Source organism: Gorilla gorilla, chromosome 16 (assembly GCF_029281585.2).
Source record: "Gorilla gorilla gorilla isolate KB3781 chromosome 16, NHGRI_mGorGor1-v2.1_pri, whole genome shotgun sequence".
In the NCBI taxonomy this organism is placed as follows: Eukaryota; Metazoa; Chordata; class Mammalia; order Primates; family Hominidae; genus Gorilla; species Gorilla gorilla.
In genome coordinates this window covers 76,913,542-76,932,271 of record NC_073240.2, presented here as the reverse complement: position 1 = coordinate 76,932,271, position 18,730 = coordinate 76,913,542, and the positions used below count along the sequence as shown (strand labels likewise).

Here is an 18,730-nt window from a genome sequence, read left to right as displayed (position 1 = left end):
ACCCATAATGGGTACTACTCTAATTAATGTTTGCAAGGGCTGCTGTGAATACGGCCATTTAAGCAGCTTCTGGATTCATAGTAGCTTATTATCGTTTGTCTTCTCCACCAATTCTTGCTAAAAATATAGCCATTTTCCTATAGGGTGTTGCGATTTTTATGTTAAAATATTTGAAAAGATGGGAAACCCTTGTTTCTAGGACACGGAGTTTCAGAATGGCTTTTGGCTCTGCAGATAGGCTTGATTTCTGATTCTTGTACCTCTTCTAAAGTGTTTTTATTTGATTAGGTCCAGTTGGCCTCCCAGGAATGTCCTTTGTCTTTTCTTCCTGCCGTAGCTTTTTTAGTATGGATATAATGGAAATGGTAGAGTTGAAGGACTTCAAAACCACCTCTTGGAATTGCCCCACGGTCTTGGATTACCTTCCCTGGATTATACGGGAATATCTATACAGGGAGTATCTACTTTTGGCAAACTGAGAAAAAAAATGTAAAATTTCTTCAGATCCTCCTTCGCCTTTCAGCATTTCCTACTCATCTCTAATCTCTAATGGTGGAATTTCAGAGGAAGAAACACTTGGAGATGATACTTGTAGAAGCTACCTGGGTTGCCAAAGGATTTTTCTACATTTCTAGACGGAAGAAATGTGGACTAGAATAGAGAAAGTGGAGATGGGTTAAGAAAAATTAATGGAGGATGCATGGGAGGGGAGCTATAGTTTTCTGACAGTCGGTGACAGCATTTTAACTAGGTACATTTTCTTTAGAAAAAGCTTTGGCATAGCTTGCCCAGATTGTTATCCACTCCATTTTCCACCTTAGTAGAACTCTACTTAAGATTTGATTGAAACTATTGAGAAGCATCCACTTATAACGCTAATTAACTCTCAGAGTACGACAAGTATTTTGAAACTTGCTGAGAGAAATTTGAAGACCACTTCAAATTTCTACCAGGAATCTTTGTATCCTAATAAAATTTTTTGGAATTCGGGTTCATGCGACTTCAAGGGAACATTTTTTTCTACAATGGCTATTTATAATATAATAGCCATTGTAGAAAATATTTATATTTATAAATATTTATAAATATATTATGTATTTATAATAGAATAGCCATTGTATTGAAAATTACATGCTAATAACGTTTACCTGTGTCTTTTAAGTGTTCTGAGTTTTGTCCTTTTCTGAGTAATCCGAGTTAATGGAAATTGTAGGTGCAACCATTTCACGTTGTAGTGTGAAGTCAAAAATCCCAAAACATGTATAATTTGTCAACTCTATGCTGCCCCCTGGTGATGTCTTACTTCACAGCACCTCCCCAAACTAAAATCTCCCTTCGATAATTTTTTAGGGTATTGAAAACTTAAGTGTGGACGAGATGCCATTCTGCATTCTTCAAACTGGGCCTTCTCTTGTTTTCAAATACCCTGAGGCCTAACACCGGAGGAGGATTAGCCCTTGAGGCTGATGAGGCTAGAGGAACTGTGAAGATCTGCCACAGATCTCACTTTCACTTGGAGCATTATTCTCGAACTTAACTGGCTTATAAGACTCACTTGGGAACACTTGCTTAAAATCAGATTCTGTGAGTCATAAATTCAGCTGATTAGAAAAAAAAAATCGGATTCTGGAGCCTCCTTTCAAACACCTTGAAATCTAATATCAGGGGGTTGACTTGTGATTTTTTTTTTTTTTAACTGCCCCAGGTGATTCTTATTGACAGGAGATGGTGGGGGAATCCTAGAGCTATAAATAGTACAGGTGCTGCTTCAGTACACTGCAGGTGACTAATGAGAGGGAATTTAGTGAGTAAAGGAGCTTAGTAGCAACAGGAAAGTGTAAGAGCTGTAAAGCAGAAGTGGAACTGCGGGTTTAAGCTTGGTATATCACTTCCTTGCCAGACATACCTGTTTGTTTCTAACGTGGCTGTAGTTGGCGTTCTCTCCCATACCAAGATACCTTTTGAGGTAAGTCAGATTTTCTTTTAGTTAAAAAGACTGCCTTTTCAAGAGTACCAGGATCACATAAATGGAAAATTTGTACATGTATGTAGCTGCAAGATTATGGGAAGATAGATTAGAGATGATGTTGATCCTGTGAATGTCTGAAAAAGATTGGTAGCAGAGTTAAGCTTTTGTTCTCTTGAGATAGTTGCTTGTGAAAATAGAACAAGTGAATCTGATGCCATGTGATTTGTGAAAATTTGAATAATGCCCAAAGTCCTTAAATTGTTAATGTGATATAAATGTTAATATTTTGAAAGCTCTTCTAAATGTTATAACCTCACTTATTTGGAATGTACAGGTAGAAAGCCAATCTGAGTTGGTAAACGCCTGAAAAATGGAATATATGTGACTTTGTGTGGTATTTATTTTAAATTTGAGTACATACAATATCTAAGTCGTTTTTTATTTTTTAATTTTATTTTATTTTTATTTATTTATTTATTTATTTATTTTTGAGACGGAGTTTTGCTCTTGTTGCCCAGGCTGGAGTGCAATGGCGCAATCTCAGCTCACTGCAATCTCCGCCTCCCAGGTTCAAGCAATTCTCCTGCCTCAGACTCCCTGAGTAGCTGGGATTACAGGCATGCGCCAACACACCCAGCTAATTTTGTATTTTTTTTTTCTTTAAGTAGAGACGGGGTTTCTCCATGTTGGTCAGGCTGGTCTCGAACTCCTGACCTGAGGTGATCTGCCTGCCTCGGCCTCCCAAAGGGTTGGGATTACAGGCGTGAGCCACTGCACCCGGCTGCTAAATCGTTTTTTTAAAAAAAATCCTGTTGAGATGACTTTAGCAAATAAATATGATTAGTAACTAGCGACATTCATGTGCATGCAGTCTGTGTGGATACAATACCATGGACTCAGTAGGCTCTCAATAAAAATTAATTGTAAAGTTTTCTCCTAAGTAGGTTAAGAATACTTAATGCAGCAAGCCCATCTTCAAAGATAGTACTTAGAGCAGATTTTACCTTGAATGGCATACCAAGAGTGGGGCAATAAGAACAGTAGATCTTGGGTATGGACAATAGTAATTCTCATTATCTGTAGAGAATTTAAACTACAGTAAACCCACTAAAAGTCTGTTTTTTATTTCCAGTAATTTTTATGTACCAGTAATTCTAAACTGTGTCAATAATAAAATAGTCCTCCATGAAAAATCCCTCATGGATCTGGATTTTAAACAATTTCTGTAGTCTCTGTTAAGTTTTAGTATATGAATTTAAACTTCAAATCAGCACATTTTAATTATTTTTTTAATAAACAGTATATTCTACATGGAAATTAATTTAGAGAACTCCCACTCATACAATTGTCCTTCAATAAACATGGACCCAGCTATTGTATATATTTCCAAGTAAACTCATAAAAGTTCAGGGTAATTCAAGATTTAAGGCACAGTTCATGTTCACAACCCTGGTGGTCCATATTCCTGCATTTAAACAGTAGATTCTTTGTAAACAATGTTAGCACAGTGATTTTAAGGATGAAGAAACAGAACTTGATTACTTCAACATTGTTCTATGTGACCACTTCGAGTTTTTGTTTATGAAATTTAAGAGTGAAACATAGTGCAATCTTTAAGGTATAATATTTTTGTTTCATGGAATTATCCTCTTGAATAATTTTTTTTGAGACAGGGCTTTGCTCTGTTGCTCAGGTTGGAGTGCAGTGGCACAATCTGGGCTCGCTGTAGCCTCCGCCTCCGCCGTTCAAGCAATTCTCCTGCCTCAACCTCCCGAGTAGCTGGGACTACAGGCGCCCAGCACCATGCCTGGCTAGTTTTTGTATTTTTTTCAGTAGAGACGGGGTTTCACCATGTTGGCCAGGCTGGCCTCCAACTCCTGACTTCAAGTGATCTACCCACCTCAGCCTCCCAAAGTGCTGGGATTATAGGCATGAGCCACCGTGCCCGGCACCCTCTTGAATAATTGAATTCAAATAATACGTTTAACTTTGAATTTTTTTCTTTTTTCATTGTTAATAGTTGCTTCAAAACTAAAAAAGAAATCAAGAAAAGAGGTGTAATGTTATTTAGTACTGCAAACAAACCAGTACATTGGCATATGTGTTTTTTATTTTTTGAAAATGTTAATTTCATTACAATTTCCTTTTTTGTACTATAATACTTACTTTATTTTCTATTGGTATATAAGTGGAGTTGAATAAAAGACAATTTCCACTGTCTCTTTCCTATTGTTTCATTTCATGATTATTACTGAAAAATAATTTTATCACATAGAGGAAGAGGTAATAAAAAAATGATCCCTCTGACCTGAGGTCTGGAGTTTGAGACCAGCCTGGCCAACATGGCGAAACTCTGTCTCTACTGAAAATATAAAAATTATCTGAGCGTGGTGGTGGGCGCCTGTAATTCCAGCTACTTAGGAGGCTGAGGCCAGAGAATCGCTTGAACCGGGGAGGCGGAGGTTGCAGTGAGCCGAGATCGTGCCACTGCACTCTAGCCTGGGCAATGAGAGCGGAACTCCATCTCAAAAAACAAACAAAACGAAACAAAACAAAAATGATCCCTCTGGCTGGGTGCAGTGACTCATACCTGTAATCCTAGCACTTTGGGAGGCTGAGGCGGGCAGATCGCTTGAGCTAAGGAGTTCAAGATCAGACTGAGCAATCTGGTGAAACCCCTTCTCCACCAAAAATATTTTAAGAATTAGCCAGATGTGGTGGTGTGCACTTGTGGTCCCAGTTGCTCGGGAGGCTGAGGTGGGAGGATGGTTTGAGCCTGGGAGGCAGAGGTTGCAGTAAGCCAAGGTTGCACCACCGCACTCCAGCCTGGGTGACAGTGTGATACCCCGTCTCAAAAAAAGAAAGAAATCCCTCTGGATGTCAGATGTTCTAAGTATATTAATGGGCCCAAATGATCACCACGTGAATGGTATTCAGTTTTTAAGTGAGTTCAGTTATGTGTTTGATATTTGGAATTTTGCATGTACTCTATGAAAAACCATTCCTTTGGCTACACAATTCACATGCCAAAATGGAATATCAGCGAGTGCATATACATGTATTGAAAACAAAAATGATCCACTATTCCAATTGTGGTATAATTAGGCTATTTTAAAACCTAGCAAGTACAGGCCGGGTGCAGTGGCTCATGGCGGTAATCCCAGATCACTTGAGGTCAGGAGTTTGAGACCAGCCTGGCCAACATGATGAAACCCTGTCTCTACTAAAAATACAAAAATTAGCTGGGCGTGGTAGTATAAGCTGGTAGTCCCAGCTACTCGGGAGGCTGAGACAGGAGAATTGCTTGAACTGGGAGGCGGAGGTTGCAGTGAGCCAAGATTGTGCCACTGCACTCCTGGCTGGGCGACAGAGCAAGACTCTGTCTCAAAAAATAAAAAATAAATAAAAATAAAACCTAGCCAGTACATATCCATGTATTTATTGATAGAATCCTAGTAATTGCTGACATTTATGGAATACTTGCCATATGTCAGACACCATTCTATGTGCTTTATATATACTAATTTATTTTTTTCATAGCAGTCCCATTGGGGAGTTATAGTTATTAATGTCATTTTACAGATGAAGAAACTGAGGCACAGAGGGATTAAGTAGCCTGCTCAAGATCACACAGCTAGTAAGGAACTGAGATTCAAACTTGGGCAGTGTGATTCAGAGACTTTAAATTCAACGCTGGTGCCTCACTGCCTCACATGTGTACACAAAGTTGTGCCTAAATAAGTTTGAGGAATCATTAAGTAGTAGGAAAAACATTCTGGATTCCAGAGTTCCAGCTCCAGTTCATTCTGTAACTATGAGTAAGGGAAATAAATCAAAGTCTCTAATTTAGAGAGACTTGTGCTTACTTCATCTAGAAGTTCTCTAAGTTTTTTCCTAACTCTAAATTTTTATGATTCCATGATTATTTTCACATAAAGGAGAAAATTTGTCTTTTTACTTTCTAACAGACTAAAAGTGAATCAGAAAAATAACCAGCATCAAATTTGAAGTCAGCTACTATTTCCTATTCTTAAACCTTTTATGTTCGTTATTTGTATGACTACAGAAAGCCCATAAACTTCTGAATAATTGATTGTTGCATTCTAACTATTGACTGGAATACAAATTCATATTATTAATATATGCCACTTTGATATAATTAAGGTAACCTGAGCTATTGCCTTGATCTTAGTGCCATATAAAGTAAAAGCTCTTTGGGAAAATTAACTTTCTAAGTGGAAGATAGATCATATACTACTTTTTTTTTTCCAGATCTTAGAAGAAAGACTCAGCTTTTCCACATTCAGTATGATATTAGCTACGGGTCTGTCATATATAGCTTTTATTATGTTGAATTATGTTCCTTCTATACCCAGTTTTTTTAGTTTTTATCACAATGAAATGTTGAATTTTATCAGATGCTTTTTCAGCATCAGTTGAAATAATCATATGATTTTTGTCCTTCATTCTTTTGATATGATGTATCACATTGATTTGTGTATGTTGAACCATCCTTGCATCCATGGGATAAATCTCACTTGGTCATGACAAATGATATTTTTAGTATGTTGTTGAATTTGGTTTGCTAGTATTGTGTTGAAGATTTTTGCATCAGTGTTAACCAGGGCTATTGGCCTGTAGCTTTTTTTTAAAATGTGCTTTTATCTGGTTTTGATATCAGGGTAATAATGACCTTGTAGAATGAGCTTGGAACTATTCCCTCCTCCTCTCTTTTTCAGAATAGTTTGAGTAGTATTGGTATTAGTTCTTTTTTAAATGTTTGATAAAATTCAGCAGTGAAGTCATTGGTCTCAGGCTTTCCTTTGTTGGGAGACTTCTTAATATGGCTTCGATCTTATTAGTTGTTATTAGTCTGTTTAGGTTTTGGATTTCTTCATGGTTGAATCTTGGTAGGTTGTATATGTCTAGGAATTTATCCATTTCTTCTTGGCTTTTCAATTTATTGGCATGTAGTTGCTCATAGTAGCCTCTAATGATCCTTTGAATTTCTGTAGTATTGGTTGTAATGTCTCCTTTTTCACCTCTGATTTTATTTATTTGTGTCTCCTCTCCTTTTTTCTTAGTCTGGCTAAAGATTTATCAATTTTATCTTTTCAAAAAACCAACTTTTTATTTCATTGATCTTTTGTATTTTATTCATTTCAATTTTATCTCTGCTCTTTATTCTTCTACTGATTTTTGGGTTTGCTTTGCTTTTGCTTTTCTATTTCTTTTAGATGCTTCATTAGGTTGTTTATTTGATGTCTTCCTACTTTTTAAATATAGGTGCTTATAGCTATAAACTTCTCTCTTGGTATTGCTTTTGCTGTATCCCATAGGTTTTGGCATGTTGTGTTTCCATTATCATTTGTTTCAGTAAATGTTTCAGTTTCCTTTTTAATTTCTTCATTGACCCACTGGTCATTCTGGAGCATATTGTTTAATTTCCATGTGTTTGTATAGTTTCCAAAGTCCCTCTCATTATTGATTTCTAGTTTTATTCCATTGTGGTCAGAAAAGATGTTTGATATTATTTCAATTTTTAAAAATATTTTAAGACTTGTTTTTTGACCTAACATATGGTCTATCCTTGAGAATGACCCATGTGCTGAGGAAAAGATTGTGTATTCTGTAGCTGTTGGATTAAATGTTCTATAAGTATCTATTTGGTCCATGTGGTCTATAGTACAGATTAAGTCTGATGTTTCTTTGTTTATTTTCTGTCTGGAAGATCTGTCCAATGCTTAAAGTGGGGTGTTGAATCTCCAGCTCTTATCATATTGGAGTTTATCTCTTTCTTTAGCTCAAATATTTGCTCTATATATCTGGGTGCTCTAGTGTTGGGTGCATATATATTTAAAATTGTTATATTCTCTTGCTGAATTGACCCCTTCATTATTATATAACGACCTTATTTGTCTCTTCTTAAAAGTTTTTGTCATGGAATCTATTTTGTCTGATATAAGTATAGCACTCCTCTTTTTTGGTTTCTGTTGGTATGAAGTATCTTTTTCTGTCTCTTTATTTTCAATCTATGTGTATCATTATAGGTAAAGTGTGTTTCTTGCAGGCAACAGATCATTGGGTCTTGTGGGTTTTTTTGGGTTTTTTGTTTGTTTGTTTTCTTATCCATTCAGCCACCCTGTCTTTTGATTGAAGAGTCTAGTCCACTTACATTAAAGGTTATTATTTATAGGCAAAGACTTACTCTTGCCGTTTTATTTGTTTTCTGGTTGTTTTGTGGTCTTCTCTTCCTTTTTTCCTTCCTTCCTGTTTTCCTTTTAGTGAAGGTGATTTTCTCTGGTGGTATGATTTAATTTCTTTTTATTTTTTGTGTATCTGTTGTATGTTGTTTGATTTGAGATTACCATAAAGCTTGCAAATACTATCTTATAACCCATTATTTTAAGATGATTACAACTTAACACTGCTTGCATAGACAAACTAACAAGCAAAAAGAAAACTAATAAAAACTTTAACTTCATCCTCTTGCTTTTTAACTTTGTGTTTCTATTTATATCTTACAGTACTGTCTATGTTTTTAAAAGTTGTTGTAGTTATTATTATCATTATTATTTAAGACAGAGTCTCACTTTGTCACCCAGGCTAAAGTGCAGTGGCACAATCTCAGCTCACTTCAACCTCTGCCTCCTGGGTTCAAATGATTTTCCTGCCTTAGCCTCCCTAGTAGCTGGGATTACAGGCATGCATGATCACAGCTGGCTAATTTTTATATTTTTAGTAGAGACAGGGCTTCACCATGTTGGCCAGGCTGGTCTCGAACTCCTGACCTCAAATGATCTGTGATCTGCCTGCCTTGGCTTCCCAAGGTGCTGGGATAACAGGTGTGAACCACCATGCCAGGCCCATAGTTATTATTTTTGATTGGCTCATCATTTAATCTTTCTATTTAAGATAAGAGTTGTTTACACACCACAGTTCAGTGTTATAAAAGTCTCTGTTTTCTGTGTGCTTACTATTGATAGTGAGTTTTGTACTTTCAGATGATGTCTTATTGCTCATTAACATCCTTTTCTTTTTCTTTTCTTCATCCTTACTTCTGATAGAAGTACTCCCTTTAGCATTTCTTGTAGGACAGGTCTGATGTTGATGAAATCCCTTAGCTTTTGCTTGTCTGGGAGAATCTTTATTTCTCCTTCGTGTTTGAAGGATATTTTTGCTGGATACATTATACTATTCTAGGGTAAACTGTTTTTAACCTTCAGCACTTTAAATAAATCATGCCACTCTCTCCTGCCCTGTAAGTTTTCCACTGAAAAGTCTGCTGCCAGACATATTGGAGGTCCATTGTAGGTTATTTGTTTCTTTTCTCTTGCTGCTTTTGGGATCCTTTCTTTATCCTTAACTTTTGGGAGTTTGATTATTAAATTCCTTGAGGTAGTCTTCTTTGGGTTAAATCTACTTGCCTTCTCTCTCTCTCTTTTTTTTTTATTTGGCGGGGTGGTGGGTACAGAGTCTCACTCTGTTGCCCAGGCTGGGGTGCAGTGGTGCAATCTTGGCTTACCTCAACCTCTGCCTCCCGGCTTCAAATGATTCTCACGCCTCAGCCTCTCAAGTAGCTGAGAGCACAGGTGTGTGCCACCATGCCCAGCTAATTTTGTTTTTGAGACAGGGTTTTGCCATGTTGGCCAGGCTGGTCTCAAACTCCTGGCCTCAAATGGTCCACCTTTGGGAGGCCTTAGCCTCCCAAAGTGCTGGGATTACAGGTGTTAGCCACCGCACCCAGCCAGCCTTTTTGTACTTGGTTATTAATATCTTTTTCTAGGTTTGTGAATTTCTCTTATTATCCCTTTGAATAAAGTTTCTACCCCTCTCTCTACCTTCTCTTTAAGGCCAATAACTCTTAGATTTGCCCTTTTGAGGCTATTTTCTAGATAATGTAGGTGTGCTTCATTCTTTATTTTGCTTTAATCTCTAACTGTATTTTCAAATAGCCTGTCTTCAAGCTCACAAATTCTGTCTTCTGCTTGATCAATTCTACTATTAACAGTCTCTGATGCATTATTCAATATGTAAATTGCATTTTTCACCTTCAGAATTTCTACTTATTCTTTTCAATTATTTTAATCTCTTTGTTAAATTTATCTGATACAATTCTGCATTCCTTCTCTGTGTTATCTTGAATTTCTTTGAGTTTCCTTAAAACAGCAATTTTGAATTCTCTGTCTGAAAGGTCATGTATTTCTGTTTCTTCAGGATTGGCCTCTCACCTTATTTAGTTCATTTGGTGAGGGTATGTTTTCCTGGATGGTCTTGATGCTTGTGGATATTTGCTGGTGTCTGGGCATTGAAGAGTTAGGTATTCATTGCAGTATTCTCAGTCTAGGCTTGTTTGTATCCACCTGTCTCGGGAAGGTTTTCCAGGTATTCAAAAGGACTTTGAGTGTTGTGATCTAAGATCTAAGCCATGTCTGCATTATGGGGCACCTCAAGCCCAGTAATGCTGTGGTTCTTGCAGACTTGTAGAAGTACCATCTTGGTGATATTGGATAATTCTGGAAGAATTCTCTGGTTTACCAGGCAGAGATTCTTATTCTCTTCCCTTACTTTCTCCCAAACAAATGGAGTTTCTCTGTGCTGAGCCACCTCTGGCTGGGAGTAGGGTGACACAAACACCCCTATAGCCACCACCAGTGGGACTGTGCTGGGTTAGACCTGAAGCCAGCACAGCACTGGGTCTTGCCCAAGGCCTGCTGTAACCAGTACCTGGCTGCCACTTATGTTCATTCAAAGCCCTAGGGCTCTACAGTCAGCATCTAGTGAAGCCAACCAGGCTTGTGTCCTTCCCTTCAGGGCGGCAAGTTCCTGCAGGCCCTGGGCAGGTCCAGAGATGCCATCTGGGAGCTAAGGACTGGAGTCAAAAACCTTAGAAGTCTACCTGGTGTTGTATTCCACTGTGGCTGAGTGGGCTTTCAAACCATGAAAAACAGTTCTCACTTTTCCCTCTCCTTTTCACAGGCAGAGGACCCTCACCTTATGGTCACTACCACCCAAGGCCCACAGGGAGTACTGCCAGGCTACCACCAATGTTCACTTAAGGCCTGAGGGCTCTTCAGTTAGCTTGTGGTGAATGCTACCAAGCCTGGGATTCACTCTTCAGGAAAGTGGGGTCCCCTCTGGCCCAGGCCATGTCCAGAAATGCCATCCAAGAGCCAAGGCCTGGAATCAGGGACCCCAAGAGCCTGATTGGTGCTATACCACGTTGTGGTAGAGCTTGTACTTAAGATGCAAGACAAAGTCTCCACTTTTTCCTCTGCTTTTCTCAAGCAGAAGAAATCTCTTACCATAGCCACCACAGGCGGGAATGTGCTGGGTCTCACCTGAAGCCAGTGTGTCTCCGAGTCTCACCCAAGGCCCATGCCATACTACCTAAGTATCACTATTGATTATTCAGGGTCTCAAGGGCTCTTTAGGCAGCAGATGATGCATCCTGCCAGGAATAGGTCCTTCCCTTCAAGGAATCAGGTTCCCTGTGGGTCCAGGGTGTGTCTAGAAATGTCATCTGGGGAGCTAGGGCCTGGAATGGGGGCCACAATTCTGACTAGTATTGTATCCGACTGTGGCTGAGCTGGTGTCCAAGGTGCAAGACAAAATTCCTCTTTACTCTTCCCTCTCCTCTCCTCTCCTCTCAAGCGGAAAGGGAGTGTTTGCACTACCTCCTTTTCAACACCAGGCAATACAGCTTGTGGCTCTTTTGTGACTTTTTTGGAGCCACAGCTGTGTTGCCTGGGGTTGGGGGACGGGTAGTGCAAGCACTCCCTTAGGTGCCCTGGCTTGTCTTAGTAAGTCTCATGACCGGCAAGTCCACTGGCTCCAAGCCCAGCTCAACACTAAAACTTGCAGTTCTTGGGGCCTAGACTGCCTTTACAGTTTATTTAGGGCCCCAGAGCACTTCAGCCCACAATGAGGAAGCTTGCTGGAACTCAAGTTCCAGCTGCTGGGATGGGTGATTCTCCTCTGGCTAGGGCTTGTCTGAATGCTCCCTCTGTAGATGGGTGTCAGCTAAGTTCAGCCCAGTTTTGCTTTATACTGTGACAGCACTGAGTTCAATGTAAAGTCTCACAGTCTCTGTGCTCTCACTGTCCCCAAGCACACAGATTTCTTCACACCACTTGGCTACTGTGATGGGATAGGGGAGGGGTAGCATCAACAATTCAAGACTCTTTCCTACTCTAAGTTTCTCTTTCAGAACTATGAAGTTAAAATCAGGTGCTGTGAGTGCTCACCTGATACTTGGTTCTTATAAAGGTGCTTTTTGTGTGTGTGTAGATAGTTGTTGAATTTGGTGTTCCTGCAGGGGGGATGATTGGTAGGACCTTCCATTCTGCCATCTTGCTCCACCCCTCGAGATTGCTTTTTTGATTTCTTTTTCAGATTGTTTGCTTTTGGCATATAGAAATACTATTGATTTTTGTATGTTGATTTTTGTATCCTGCAACTTCACTGAGTTTATTAGCTCAAACAGTTTTTTTTGGTGGAGTCTTTAGGTTTTTCTATGTATAAGATCATGTCATCTGCAAATAAGGCTAATTTGACTTCTTCCTTTCCAGTTTGGATTCTGTTTATTTCTTTTTCCTGTCTAATTGCTCCAGCCAGGATTTCCAGTATTATGTTGAATAACAGTAGTGAGAGTGGACATCCTTATCTTGTTCCAGTCCTTAGAGGAAAGGCATTTGATTTTTCCCCATTCAGTAGGAGTTAGGTGGTCATACACTATTTAAGTTTCCCAATTAAGAGTGATGATAATAGCTAGCACTTGTTGAATCCTTCCTATGTTCCAGGCATTTTACATGTATAAATTAATTTGATACTCAGATATCCCTTTGAATGAGGCATTATCATTATGTCCCCTTCTAACTCTGCCCTCATGTATAGATGTAGAAAGTAGACACAATGATTTTTCTCCCAATGTCACACACCCATTATAGGGTGCAACATTCTACTGTGGAATTGGGAATTGGACTCTAGCCTTCTGGCTCCAGAGCCCATTCTCTGTATACTGTATAGCTACACTACATATATTTATATATATAAAAACTATGAGCCGAGGGTTGCTGGGAAATAATGATACTTTGAATGGTTGGTGACTTGAGTATATTTATAGGTGGCACAACTTATGTTAAAGTAGCTTTTGTGAGCTGCTACATGGAATAAAAATGTATTGCTTAAATATTTTACATAAAATTGTTTATGCCAATATAATCAGTGATGTGAGGAGCCATTGCCTGGAGCAGGCCGGCTGCTGGTATTCAAAAGACCACATCAGGTGGTAGAACCTTAGTGAAATTTTTACCAGGGCCTGACTCAGTCTTTTGGTCTTAGAAACCTAATCTGATCAGTAGTGCCCCAGAGAAGAATAAAGTAGTTTGACAACCTTATAAACCTAATACGTAATGCCAGAATGCAAATTTATTAACATACTAGGAGATAAAACTGTTACATAAACCAGTTGAACGATAATGATCAAGTCATTTTCTTTCAGGTGGTGGACCTAGATGGGAAACCCAAATTATAATCAAGAGATTTCTTGGTGAGCAACAGGCACCTTAAATATTTTTTGTTTTTTCACAACGTTTATCTATTTCAGAAATACCTCAGGTATTTCATCAACAATAGCTGCTGTTGGCGTGTACTGTCGGTCTTTAACTTCTAAATAGCCTCCACCCCAGGGCCCCACCACCAGGGGCTCTGCTGCCATAGAAACAGTTGTTAACAAACATGGGTATTTTAGAGAATCTGTAGGTTCAGAATTGAGGAAAGGAAGAGTCCATGAAAAGCAGAATTGCTAAAGGGTGCTAATTTCAAGGATAGACTCCTAAGTAGGATGGGTTTGCTTGAGTGGGGATTTCTGTACCTAAAATGTATTTCTATAACACTGCCTGAGGGACTTTTTTTTTTTTTCACTTCTGTTACCGAGTCTGAAATTTCACCAAATAGAGTTTGATTTCTTAAAATTATAAATATTCATAAGTGGCAGATATTCTTAGTGGCTTCCATAATACCCATTCCCTATTGCTCACCTTAATTTTGTTAGGGCAGCAATGTGCCCAGCTTGAAACAAAAAAATTGAATAGTTGAAACCAGTCATGACAATCCTGTTCTCCTTTGCCAGTGATTAGGAAGGGAAGTCTGCTGAGTTCAGGGAGGGCTTTTGCTTTCCTGATAAAGAGGACAGAGGTGGCTGGTACTTTACTCTTTCTCCTCTCTTTGTGCCTTAAATGGAATCATGAAGCCGGGAGCTATAGCAGGCATCTTGTAACCATGAGATGACAAGCATGAGGCTAAAATATTCTCACAAGCTGTGGACCTTGGAGTAGATGGACAGAAAGAGACTGGGACATTGTTGAACAGCTGTTCTGACTTTGGACTACCTACCTCCAGACTTAACAGAGAAAGATGATAGGAAAGTTATTACCCTTGTTATGTGACAGCAAGGCATTTGATTAACTTGCGCTTGCTGTTCCATGGCAGGCTGGCTCTGTGGAAATGGAGGCTATAATATAAGGAGAAGCAATAGGAAAAATCTGGAATATTGGCATGTATTAATTACTTCTTGTGACTTTTCAGTAGGATCCTATAGAAGGGGGTGAACTCAAATTAGTGCTCCTCAGCATTGTACGCGCAGTGGTGGTGGTGGGGATACAGTTCGCCATAGAAGTATTCTGCCTTTAGCTCCTGCTCTAAATTGACAAAGAACCTCATAATTTGGAATTTTGCAGGGATTAGTGGTAGTACCTCTCCACCTAAAGCTATTGTTAGAATTGCCTCAAGTCTATTGTAAGAGTTCATAGGTCAGCAGCTAAGAGATGAGAATCCCCAGGCCTAAAGATTATTTGGAAGTGGTTTTTTTTTTAGCTATGGTTATTCACACAAGGAGTTGATGTGAAGCAAATAAAACAGAAGTTTTTCCCTCCAAGCAATTGTCATATCCACCACTCTAAGTCAAACCAGTGTGAAGTGGGCTGCAAAAGCTTTGGAGCCCCTGGGAAGGGTGTCTGTTTAGAAACTACCTTAGATGTCGCCAAAGAGGACAATGACAAAGCAGATGCTCCTGAGACTTATAGCAGGACCTAGCAGATTGACTAACCAGGGAATTTACTTTACTGCCTGCCAAGGAATCTGCTGTTTCTGTCCTTAAGATAATGGTGTGGATTGTGGGCTGTTGACAATGTGTGCTTCCCATTATTCCCTTTTCTGAATGGGAATTTTAATGGGGTTACTCTGTTCTTTCTTTTTCACAGTTATATTAACAAAGGAGGGTGGCTTAGAGACAGATATCTTATCTTTTGTCTATTCAGATGGTCAGATAGGAATTGCCATATTTGCACTTGATATAGCAGATAGAAAATCACCCAGAAATTCTGTTTATAGCTGTTTGCAGTAATTGGATGAGATAGTAGGGTTGTCTTTCTTGAGGAGAGAATGAGTATGTTCTGTTTAATGCATAGGTGTGAAAAGAAGTGTGTATGTGCATGTTGGGTTGAGGACTGTGACAGACACTATTGGTTATCCAATCCAATATCTATTCCTTATTTTCACCATAAAAATTAGAAAAGTTAAATACTAGATTTTTTAAACTTACTGCTACAGTGGCCATGTAATACAATTCTAGTCCATGAGTCTGCTGGGGGACTTCACAGAAGGCTTTCCTCTTTTCTGATAAAAGGGTCAGACAGGGCTGGGGTAACCCCTTTTCTGGGTTTGACCTTCGATGTGATGCTTAAAGCTGAAGTGACCATCTTGGAACCATTAGGCAATAAAAATGAGTACAAAAAGTTAACACATTTAGGATGGTGGAGAAAAAATACTGAAAATATTGATGACATCATTGATTAGTGAACCAACTTTAGCTGTTGCTCTGTTCAAGATTTTGTGTCTTGTGAGAAATTTATCCATATTTGTTTATGCTATTGTGAACTGGGTTGACTGTTACTTACAACCTAAAGCTTTCTAAACTGATACATTATAAAAGTCTCTTTTATATGCTACAATATCAGGTACATTTTTGTTTTTAACCATGATGTCCTATTAGTAAATAATGGTTATATGAAGTAAGGGCAAGCCTTATTTGTTTATTTTTTGAAATAGAGATGGGTTTCATTATGTTTCCCAGGCTGATCTTGAACTCCTGGCCTCCAGGTATCTTCCTGCCTTGGTCCCCTAATGTGCTAGGATGACAGGCATGAGCCACCACAACTGGCCGGGAAAAGCTTTTGGGGAGAAACAAACAAACTAAAACAAAACAAAACAAAAAAACTTTTACAGTAGGCTGATTCAATTCACATGTAAAATTGCATTTTTGAGATGTTACTATTGACAGACATCTTCTTGATACATAGCCCAGTTTACATTTTACTTTTAGGAGTAGCATGTCAGCGTAGCTAAGACTTGCACTTTAATATAATTAGGGAATATCTTCTGAAAATTGGTTTCCCATGCAGTAATAAATGCTACAAACTTTTACAACCAAATAAAAGTCTTCAGAAAGAAATTGCTGAGTCCAGTATGATAGGTTCAATATAGTCATGGCTTTTGAATAAGATAGTATTTTAGTTCTGCATCACTGACTGCTGGGAAATGTTTATTACTTCCAAAGTGATACTTTACTCTAACTGCCTTATATCAGAACATCTACTTTTACTTTCACTTGTCCTTTTAAATGTTTTTGTTCATCATTTCAGAAAATTTTTTGTTCCAATTGTTGACTCAGTTATATGAGGTTTAAGATTTTACTTTTCTATTTTTGCCTTTCTAAAAATTAGTTCATGGTAATAGCCATTTGTGCCAGCTTTTTATATCACAAGGAGATGCTTAAACAACAACCAAAGGAAAATATGTGGCAAAGAAGAATAGATATTTTTCTGTGGATGTAGTTTATAGAAAAATTATATTTGGCCTTCAAAGAAGGTTTTTAAGATTTTATGTTTGTTATTTATTCACATACTGACAAGTTGTGATCAAAATAATTTTCCTAGAAAAGTAGTCTGAAGTTTTTTCATTTTGTTTATGCTAAATTCTAAAACCAAAAGCTTTTAAAAATAATCGGAAAGGTCCTGACACTGAATATTCTGTTATTTATTAAATGCCTAAGACATGATTTGGGGGGTATTGAGATCTAATGGTCTCTACTGTGGTTTTCTTGGTGGCTTTATACACAATATTTTGCTGTTCTTTTCTGATGTACCCTGAGTCAGGCCTCACAAAAACTAACAATATTGTAAGACTTGCAAAGTCAGCATCTAAGGTGATTCTTAAATGTATGGTAAGGGTATTTTCAACCAATTGACTGGAAAATCTTTTTGGTCTATTTCTACTGATATTTGAACACTCTATTGAAGTAGTTTGAAACAAACCTTAAAGCTTGAGCTTTTTCTTGATTTAAATTACTCTTATTTTTAAGAATGTATTGTTATTAGCATGGTGGCTCTGTGCCTAGCATATAAAGTCTTATTACTGGGTAATTCTCCTCTCTACTTCTTGTTTACCCTGTGTGTGCTGGCTTTTCTTGAGTAATGTATGCCATACATATGCTCATTTTCTTTCACCATTGAAAGCATTTATCTGTGAATAATTACAGCTTTATTCTTCCTTTCCAATTTTTAGGGGTTTTATTTATTTATTTATTTGAGACAGAGTCTCACTCGGTCACCCAGGCTGGAATGCAATGGCACGATCTCGGCTCACTGCAACCTCTGCCTCCTGGGTTCAAGTGATTCTCCTGCCTCAGCCTCCCAAGTAGCTGGGATTACAGGCATGTGCCACCACATCCAGCTAATCTTTGGAGAGACGGAATCTTGCTCTGTCACCCAGGCTGGAGTGCTGGAGTGCAGTGGTGCAATCTTGGCTGACTGCAACCTCCACCTCCTGAGTTCAAGCAATTCTCCTGCCTCAGCCTCCCGAGTAGCTGGGACTACAGGAGCATGCTGCCATGCCTGGCTGATTTATTTTGTATTTTAGTAGAGACGGGGTTTCACCACGTTGCCCAGGTTGGTCTTGAACTCCCGACCTCAGATGATCCGCCTGCCTCGGCCTCCCAAAGCGCTGGGATTATAGGCATGAGCCACTGTGCCCGGCCCCAATTTTTGTGTTTTATATTTATTTTTATTGTCCTAATGTGCTAGTTAAGACCTCCAGTATAGTGGTGATAGAAATAGTGAAATTGGACTTTTTTGCCTTGTTTCTAATCTTAGGGGAAAGGCTTTCAATATTTCAACGTGAAATATGATGCTAATTGTAGGTTTTTAGTAGATACTCTTTATAAGCTTAAGCAATTTCCCCTAGTTTGTGGAGATTTTTTTTCCCTCGTGAATGGGTATTGAAGTTTTATCAGATGCCTTTTTTGAATCTATTGAGGTGACAATATAATCTTTGTCTTTTATTTTGTTAATGTGGTGAATTGTATTAATTCACACATATTAGACCAACCATGCTGATAAACCCTACTGGTCATGATATATTATCCTTTTACTATATCACTAGATTCGATTTGCTAATTTTTTAAGGATTTTTTTGGTCTATGTTCATGAGGATTAATAGTAATTTTCTTTTCTTTAATTTCTTGTCAAGTTTTGGCATCAAGGTTATGTTGGCTTCAGAAAAATGAGCTGGGAAATGTTCATTCTTCAGTATCTAAAAGAATTTGTATAATGTTATCTCTTTTTCCTGAAATGTTTGGTGGAATTCACCAGTGAAGCCATCCAGGCATAGTGTTTCCTCTGTGGAAAGATTTTAAATTAGAGA

The 18,730-nt window shown here is 38.4% G+C and overlaps 1 protein-coding gene across 4 annotated transcripts in view; it reads left to right on the top strand.

Annotated features, from left to right (window-relative positions):
* NRG4 (neuregulin 4) overlaps nucleotides 1–18,730 on the top strand; it is a 123,915-nt gene that overhangs the window by 888 nt on the left and 104,297 nt on the right. The window contains exons 2-3 of one of the 4 annotated variants that reach the window (XM_055363849.2): nucleotides 1,901–1,966; nucleotides 13,473–13,520. The exons of 1 other annotated variant lie outside the window; for it this stretch is intronic. The gene's annotated coding sequence lies outside the window, so the exon portion shown is untranslated. Of the gene's footprint in view, nucleotides 1–1,126; nucleotides 1,967–13,472; nucleotides 13,521–18,730 lie in introns of those variants that run through there. 2 more of the 4 variants (XM_055363847.2, XM_063698749.1) reach the window with 2 other exon arrangements.